The sequence below is a fragment of the Magallana gigas genome, chromosome 9 (assembly GCF_963853765.1).
Source record: "Magallana gigas chromosome 9, xbMagGiga1.1, whole genome shotgun sequence".
Classification (NCBI taxonomy): Eukaryota; Metazoa; Mollusca; class Bivalvia; order Ostreida; family Ostreidae; genus Magallana; species Magallana gigas.
Window position 1 is genome coordinate 18,651,809 of NC_088861.1, and position 9,961 is coordinate 18,661,769.

Below are 9,961 nucleotides of genomic sequence, written 5' to 3' on the forward strand. Positions count from 1 at the left end.
GCATACCAATTGCATGATTATACAATTCATCATTAACGCTTTTCACTGTTTTTTATGATTTAATAAATTGATAAAAAGAAATTCAAAATCTGATATTGGTACCAAAGCTTACATTACTAAAATATTTTGTAACGACAAATCTACCGTTTCGTCTTTTCATTTGTTTCGAATAGAGCTCTGCAAATTTCCTGCACGCGTACTACATGTAACATCGTGCAAAAACTGAGGTAGCAAGGAACAGTTTCGGATAAAGTACCCGTCAATATATTTGTAAATTAAGAGTTGCAGTACTTGAAGGCTTATGACTGTTTATGAAACGATTTTCAATGATTATCATTAGTTGGAGGAATGTTTCTTTAACTTAAAATTGATATGCAATATGTAGGCCACATATGTTAGGTACAAGGAAATCAGAAGAAAACTGCGAAACCTGCGGCTCTGACTGTTGTATTGTCTTTACACAGTGAAAATGCAAGTTACAGACGGGTGGAAAAATAACAAGAAAAGTAGGTGGATGGGACATTGTAAACTATGCACCGGTAAGTTTCTGACATGTGATGGTGCAACTTGCACAAGGTACGGAGGTTCAACCCTTTGCAGGGAATTAGCTGGGGGGGGGGGGGGCCTAAAAAGCTGAAAAAATCATGAAAAATTAGCAAAATATGAAAGGGTCAAAATCTCATTAAAAAAATAGTATGTAGAAAATTTTACAGGTTTTGACGTGTAATTTTCTTCAGAAATAGGTGACTGGCCTTATAAAGAGTGAATTATAGGTATTTGTGCTGAATGGGAAATTCTAGTTACAGAGTTCCGAAGACATGCATACCCTGGCTACAATGAATTCTGAAAAAACAACTTTCCCGTGCCCACTGAGCACAGCTTCGTCAGCACGATGCAAAGTTGATAATGTTTGCGATAACAAAAATTTAATATTATAATTATGAACAAATTGGAACAATTAGTTTGCTATGACATAGCAGAATTTTAATATATAAAAAAGGATTTCCGTTTGGATTAGAATGAAAATATTCACTTCAAATGCTCAAACATTAGTCCATGGATTAATTAACGTAATTGATGAGAATGAGCAACACCGTACAATTGCGGTGGATTGAAAATATATTTTTCATAGCTGTAACAGTGACGTTTACGAATGCTTTGGCATGCCGCACGTAAGAAATCTTCATGTTCTTTAGATTTTCGTACTTCATAACATACATGCATGTTTAACATTCTGGTGGCAAAATTCATTTTTTATTTTGTTAATGCAACTACAAAAGAGTCTACATGACCAAGTTCTAGGATGTTTTCATTGAATTGCTTTATAGACATCCTAATTGCTGCATCCGTTACCATACTGACGGAATATCAAGGCATTGCATCGGTATGTAAAAACATTGATAAGAATATTAAATGATTCGTAGTATCAGGAAGTAGTAAATGCGTCAACTTCTGAACCGGTAAAAAGATTTTTGACGGATTTCCAACTTACGGTTCTTTTGGAAAGAAAATACGGTTTAAAGGGGCATGGTCATGACTTTGGTCAAATTCTTTTTTCTGTATTAAAGTAGATCCAGTGTTCTGTGATGTCATACTATTTTGTAAAACTTTGAGTTCTTTAAAATTTGCGCAAGATAGTATTATTTTTTTTATGTGAATATGATCACAATAGATGTAATTAAAATACTGTTAAGTTCAAGATATTTTCGCAGCTTAATTTTATCCTAAATTCCCAATTTTTTTAGACATTTTATCGATACTAAGGGGAAATAACTCTTTTTCTGACTTTTCTTTCAGTTGTATGTCTAAATGCTATAGTTTTTCTTATCCCAACGATTAATTTTAAAATATTTTTGAAGTTTAAGTTTTCTGATAAAGTTAACATTAAAATTAAACAAGATATACACATTTCTGCCTGCAAAAATTTTACTTTTAACCAAAAAATACGGTTTTCTGATGCTAAACTATGCTTTAGTTTATGTTTATCTGACATCTCAAAAAGTATGATGACAAGTATATTTTTTCTAACAATTGATGAAATTTAAGTCTGTTAAGTTGAAATCAGTTCGGTTTTTTAACTTTCATCAGAGAATTTTACGAGTATGGAGTTACCTTAGCTACTTCCAAAGCTTTATAAATGCATTTTTTAAATCAAACGAAATTTCAGTCAGTCGTTAAGTGATATGATACAGAGCTTACAATTCGTTGTCATGTTAAAAAGGTTCGTGCCCTGTTTTTGTTTACTCTGGTTCAAGATACCAGTAAAAAACCTTTATCAAGCTGGTTTGTCTGTCTTCTTATTCATTTTAAGCATGAATGAACAGCTTTTAACGTTCAACACATTCATTTTAGGTCTGAAATTGGAACTGTTACTTTAACATTCAAATCATATTTTGGTTGCCTATTAAAAATGTCTCAACTTTGATGTAAGTACAGCATTGCTAACATTAAGGTGAGAAAATCATGTTTGACGAAAATCGCGACCATGCTCCTTTAAAAGGAGAGTTAAAAATTTACCAATATGGAGAGGCCCATGAGCTGGAAGAATGTTGTTTAGCTCTTTGTACCCCAACTTTTATTTTCAATGACTTTTTAATATAAGTTTTGCAATAAAATTTGCTTTGCGAAGCCCGCTTCTCGTTGTGCTCGGTATTAGTGAGTCCTGTAAATCTATAGAAAAAAACTGATACACATAATTTTTTGAAAAGTATTAAATACATTATTAATTTTTTGTATAAACAAGGGAACAATATAAAGAAGATTCCCTATATTTGATGTATATATCAATACATGTACAAAGTTAACAAGTACAAGTTAAATTTAAAAAAATCCCAAGATCAACGATGCATGATTTATATAATATTCACCAATGATGACAAAGACAAATATATTAAAACACATTATATTTTGTTTTCGACTCGTGTAACATGCATATTAACACTGATATACATGTACGTATAGCTGTATGTTGCATTGGAATTGTTTAAAATTTACCATTTTAAATTAAATTGTCTTCAAACTGCCTTTTAATAGAATGCATACCAGGATATTTTGGACCTAACTGTAGTCAATTTTGCGAATATCCTTTCTACGGCAGAGGGTGTCAGTCTCGTTGCTTGTGTGATGTTTCAGACTGTGACTATGTTCAAGGTTGCAGAAAAAAGGGTAAGGATTTATCTTATCTATGCAGCTACCATTTATTGTTTCTTTAAATTATTGCCACTTTTTCGCATTTAAAACATACGACTCGATTGAAATTGTATTATGTAGATTGAGATGTGAAAAACTTTATACAAACATGCAAAGAACTGTTGAAGAACTGTTAAAACACATATTGTGGATTTTTTTGTCCCTCTCGGTATAATTATTATTATATTATTGTTAATATTAATGGTTTTCTTAAGATTGTTGCCAACGTACAACTTATATTCAAAAGAATTGATAAAACGTTGGGAGATCTGTTCAATTAAATGTCAGATAGTTGGTTAGAAACGTTGGATCAAAATCGTATGCTAAGATATAATTGTAATTCTGAGTTATCAGGATGATAATCCTGTATATATCAGAAATAAGTTTTAAAAAGAGGTTACACATCATTTGTAGAAGTGCTTTAAGTTTTGCAGCTTCGTAATCTAAAATTCAAGATGTTTTTGAATCATTTAATACCTATGATTGTAATATCATTGTTCACTGTCAAAGTTTAATAATATTAGCTACTTTGTATGCTTGTGGCCTCTGAATATTCTATACTAAACCCTTAAACATTTACATATACTAGTAATATGTACACGTCATTAAAATGATCTTCTCTGGAAAAAATCGTTAAAATGATGTATGTCACACCTAATGTTTGCTTTGGAAGAACACTATATTTATTTGTTTAAACTAAACCTATTCGTACAATATACAGTTAAATATGTTCATTATAGTTTCATCTCCTGAAGCAATGCCAAATGTATCGCCGACAGAGTTAATGAATCAAGATACATCGATGTTATCAAAACAAATAACACTGATCGAGGAATATACACAAAGAAAAGAGGGTAATTCAGGAATAAAACGGAAATGATAAAGACGAGCTATCATGATATCATGATATAGTTTTAATAACTGTATTTCGGCATTTTTAAACATCTAAAGTGTAGTCTTTGTATCTCAAAATATTGTTTTCAAAATCTCAATTTAACGCTAGAAATAATGTTTTTAATACCCAGAACTACGTATTCGTAATTCCAGTGCTTCTATTTTTTTAGAATTGCATCTTTCATACCAAGAGGACAAATCATGGCATAAAAACAAAGTGTTGTTCTATTTCATAATAGGACTTTTATTTATAGCGGTGTTATTGGTGTGTCTCCATATTATACTATGTTTTGTGGATTGAATTGTATTCATAATAGCCGCATTTACAAACATCGTATTCATAACATGTTTTGTAAAAACAAAATGGGTGTGAATTAAGCGTTTTAACACATTTGAAACGTCGGCAAACGATGCGGAAGTGAGGAATAATGTACAAAAGGAAGTACAACATTAGAAAGAACCGAGTCACACTATATTCTTTAATAACGTTTTTCGAAAATGATCTCATTAAATGCTTAAAAAATATTTTCTATCTTTAATTTTTTCTTACATGCTGATGGATAAGTTTTTTTAAATAGGTTTATCTTAGAACTTAAGCTACTGTAGGTAAAGTTGTAAAGTTGAGACATATTGATATCAATATATGTTTGATAAGGTTTTAAAAAGCCAAACAAGCGCGGGCCATCTCACTCTTTCGAAAACTCTTCAAGATCACACATGATTAAAAATCATAAAATTCATGCCATGTAATATGCAGTAATATGTGCTGGTTTTCCGGTGTTATTGAAATACAGAAACAAAATATACCGTGTATTTTTTGGAAAAAATATTTACTTTTTATATAAAGGAAGGGAATTTGACCAAATTGCATCTAGAAAAAAAAATTTGGATTTTATTATTTCTTTTATGACTTTTTTTTTCCATTTTCAGATAAATTTAATACTGTAACAAATGTATTGTTCTATGCATTTTTCCTTACAAATTGATTTATATGATCTATATTACTATGGTTTTTTAACCTTTACTATATACCAAATTTTTTAAAATGCAATAACCTGCTATAAATATAGTTTTTTTTCTATATTTATATTTTTTTGTTTTCTAATCAACTGCTTGTGGGTCTTCATCCACTTTTGATGTAGTCATGATGTTTCAATATTAATATTTTATGGGTTTTTTTATATTCCATCATGGAATCAAACAAGCTTTGGTCAGTTAAAATGGTTTTAACATTAAATGCCAATATACGCAAAAAGGATAGTACCCGTAACAGTCAAAACTCTTTTTTGTAAAATATAAAAGAGTACCAATTAGTTTTCTACATTTAAGGTTGTACATTAAAAGCTTAAGACGCAATTCAATTCTGATTGCATTTGCATTAACAGAAAAATTAGTTGTTGATATGGTAAATACATTTTTGAACAATTCAAACATGTAGGCACTTGCTTGATATATATATATATATATATATATATATATATATATATATATATATATATATATATATATATATATATATATATATATATATATATATATATATATATATATATTTTAGTATGAATGCCAACGCACTTATCACAAACATAATATATTTTATAACTGTACCAATTAGGCTATTGTATAATTGTTGAATGTGTCCAATTAAACTTTAAATGACATTACATAGCAAGAAAGTCTTTATATTAATACAACTGTTTTTTTAGTACCAAGAAATCAGAAGAGTACTGTCTTTTGTTTAATATATTTTAAACATCATTGGTACTTAAAGATTACTAATTTGTTTGTATTTGTTCTCAATCAAGCTTCGCCAATTAATAATCAACGAAAATCCCTTTAAAAAATTCGGAAATTATTTGGATTTTTTATATTTTACAATCTTGCAAATGTGCATTACATTCACGCTAAATCACGGGAGGCTCTTAAGCTTATGTTTCCACAATATCACATTTGCTTGGATAAACTCCGAAACGATATTACAAGTACATGTAAATTTTAATTGAAAATTTGTCTTATATTCTGTAATAATGGAAATAACTCTAACTCAGTGCATTTAATACGAAATATATTGAGAGTTCCAAATGTCAATATGGTGTGTAAATTTGAAGCAAGTAAAAAACGTTGGTTAAAAAATTCTTCATTAAAATGAATTAAATTTTTAGATGAAAATTTGACTGTTATTTTCAATGCAGCCTCATTAATTTTCGGCGCGATTCTGCATTTTTTGCTACATTACGGGTATATGGGAGGATATCATAACTGTTGTGCAGGCCTGTTCCGAGACAGTTAGATTATTCTAACTAAGCAGAGTGTAGTGAAATTATCAGCATTATTGTAGTCTTAAAACTTAGTTATTTAAATGTCAACAATACGGTGTGTCGATGTATCTATTTCGTAAATGTCCGATATCAATCATAGGCAATGTCAACCCGTGCACGCACGGGTCATAGTCTGGTACATTTAGATCCTGAATAAATAAAAGCCATCCCCCCTAGATATTCTTATGTTTATAATCATTAGTCCCTTTTCTAACAGGATGATTTTATAGTCATGTCACATGTTGAGTATTGCAGTTCTCCAAAAGATCCTAAACAATTGCTTATATTTGGGATATAAACCTACATCAAACTCTGAACCTTCTTGGGAGGCCGAAAAATTGTCTTGGGGCCACAATCTTAACAATTATAAAGAATCGTCTGGCTGATTAGTTTCTGAAAAGATTTTTAAAGATTTACTCTACATATTCCTATGTAAAAGTTTGACCCCCCCCCCCCCAATGTGGCCCAAACCTACTCCTAGGGGTGTCATTATTTTCACAACTTTGAATCTACACTACCTGAGGATGCTTCCAAACAAGTTTCAGATTTCCTGGCTGATTAAGTTCTGAGGAGAAGATCTTTAAAGATTTACTTAATATATTCCTATGTAAAACTTTGACCCCCCCCCATTGTGGCCCAACCCTACCCCCAGGGAGTAATGATATTCACAACTGTGAATCTACACTACCTGAGGATGCTTCCACACAAGTTTCAGCTTTCATAGCTGATTAGTTTCTGAGAAGAAGATTTATAAAGATTTACTCTATATATTCCTTTGTAAAACCTCGACCCCCCATTGTGGTCCCACCCTACACCCGGGGGTCATAATTTTCACAACGTTGAATCAACACTACCTGAGGATGCTTTCAAACAAGATTCAGCTTTCCTGATTTAATGCTTTTTGAAAATTTCTGAATTTTTTCATTAATTTTTAATTATTTCTTCTTAGAAAAGGGTGTGGCCATAATTATTTACAACTTTGAATCTCCTTTGCCCAAGGATGGTTTGTGCCAAGTTTAGTTGAAATTGGTTCAGTAGTTTTTTTGTAGATGTTGAAAATGTGAATAGTTTACGGACAGACTGACAGACAGACGACAGACAAAATGTGATCAGAAAAGATCACAATTTCAGCTCAGGTTAAATTAACAGAGAAAGGTAAAACAATATTCATAGACATCGTGAGTACGTGTATGTTAGGGCTTCCAGATTGATTTGAAACCGATTTGTTGAAAATCATTTATGTATGTACTTCATACGACATGACGTCACAAACAGCTTTGACGTCGCGATCTTAGTTCCATCCTTTAGTTCTCCGGAAATAGATCGTAACGTTAAAAGTGAATTATAATGAAACCATAAAAGAACCACTTGTTTCTAAGTTTTGTTTAAAGTAAAGGACTATTTTATAACCTGATGGTTTTGAGATTCTCTCTGCTACGAGTAAACAAAAGAATAAAGATTAGTTTTAATGCATGCATGGAACAGGTGAAAGATTAACACAATGTTCGAATAGTTTGCATAAAAATGGCGGAGAATATAAGTACAATGTACCCATGTTAATCATGCTTCGAAACCCTATAGATTTACCCAAATTTTATATAAATCACTTCTGATTTATTAAAATGTGCCTTTTTATGATTTGGCGATATGTTTTAACTTTAGAAAAGAAAGAAGCCAATTCTGAAAGTTCAAATATATGACATATGAAAGAATTTTTAAAAAAAATATTTCTGATTTAAAGTCATTTATCACATGCGATAATTACTTATGCCGTAAAAAAATCAACTGTTTGAATTTTTAAAGAAATTGTCCAAAGGAATAGAATTGGTATTAAAATGTGTTTCCCGTCCAGCGTCCCTACGTCCTATAAGTAAGCGAAATAGCGCGTCTTTCTAAACAAAGAGAATTGCTAGAATTACCGCGTTTAATTTATTCGGTCAAATAATGTAACCAAACAGAGAACTCTCTACTTCTTAATGAAAAAATGACAATAACAAACCGTGAACCATCTCAAAAATCCATAAAACGAAATACAAATTCAAAGCAAAGCAACACGGCCCTCCAAATATAGAGGTAGGATCAGGTGCCTAGGAGGAGTGAGCATCCTCTGCTGACCGGTCACACCCGTAAAACATATTAAAAAGTTCATCGAAATATCGCCTTTTTCAATGCATTCAGCTTCCTGTTGCGAAGCTCCGGCAAGTAACATTGTTGCAGCCTAGTTGCGTTCATCTTTGTTTAAGGGTGGCATGGCAGCATTAAACATGCATTAAAATCTTATACACAATGGGTTTTATAAGAGTGTTAACCGTTTTTGTTAAATTCGAAATATCAATGACAATAGATCTAGACCTCCGATCGTGCAGAACACTCTTTTCATAAACAATATTAATCAAGCGAAACCATACGGCTCTTGGATTTTAAATGCCCATATTGTTCTTAAAACATACCACAGGTATTCAGTGATAAAGGTAATGGTTGTTCCATCTAATATTTTTAAAATGTATTTAATGAGTAAAAATTACGCCTTTGCTTTTTGGTTGAATATATATGTTCACTAATTATTGAAGTAATTTTTGCTCAAAACAATTGTTACATCATATCTTTTATTACATGTATAACCATAAAAACGATTTTTATTTTAATGAAAAATAATAATATATTCTATAATATTTGTTTAAATTTGTATTTTATGTTCACATAAAACATAATACTGCATATGCATGACTGTATTTTAATTTAATTGCTTGTACTAAATTTGCTTTTAAAGGGATGTTAAGGGTTTGTTGACGTCATTCTCGATGAAACAAATGGAATGGTTTATCAAAACTAAACGCGCCCTAATTTTATCAATTCCAGGAATTCCTGGTACTTATGTACGTGGGAAATTGTTGGATGTGTTTACGTAGACTATATAATGACATTATACAACAAGGAAGTGTTGTGTGATATTTATATAACTGGGTATACATAAAAAATATGTATTGATGTGTATAAAAAAAACCTGCGAACATTAAATGAATATGTTTTTCAACATACTTAAACTAAATTATTTGTTATTAGTTTTAAAACAAAGGTAAGAAAAATGAAAATATGAAAATGATATGAATATTACTCTCTCAGTTCATGTGATCAAAATCCAATACTCGTTCAGCTTATTTGAAGAAGAAAAACCAATTTAAAACATTCATCTGCATATATCTGTTAATCTTAAAAGTGAAATTCGAATTACTCTTGATTTATACTTAAAATTGTTCGTGATATTTTAAAACATCACACGGTTACATTTTACTGTGGTTTCATCAATATTCGTTGAATACCAATTTTCGTTGAAGTTTATCCTTGAAATTAAACATTCATTAAACTGCAATTTCTACTAATATTTTTATTGATAAGGTCATTGGCCACGACTTAACGTATCCTTGAAACTGTGATTTTTCACTTTATCCACGAAAATTGATACCCTAGAATATTAATGAAACCACAGTAATATTCAATTAAGAACAACTTTTGATTTTGCGTCTGCTTCCTCAAGAACAAGGACACATTGAATTGAGTGT

The 9,961-nt window shown here is 30.7% G+C and overlaps 1 long non-coding RNA gene across 1 annotated transcript; it reads left to right on the forward strand.

Annotated features, from left to right (window-relative positions):
- The first annotated feature begins 1,048 nt into the window (after positions 1-1,048).
- LOC136271751 (uncharacterized) lies at positions 1,049-4,843 on the forward strand. The gene is made up of 5 exons (XR_010709732.1): positions 1,049-1,172; positions 1,329-1,384; positions 3,034-3,165; positions 3,930-4,043; positions 4,254-4,843. It is a non-coding gene; the product is annotated as an uncharacterized lncRNA (long non-coding RNA).
- The last annotated feature ends 5,118 nt before the right edge of the window (positions 4,844-9,961 follow it).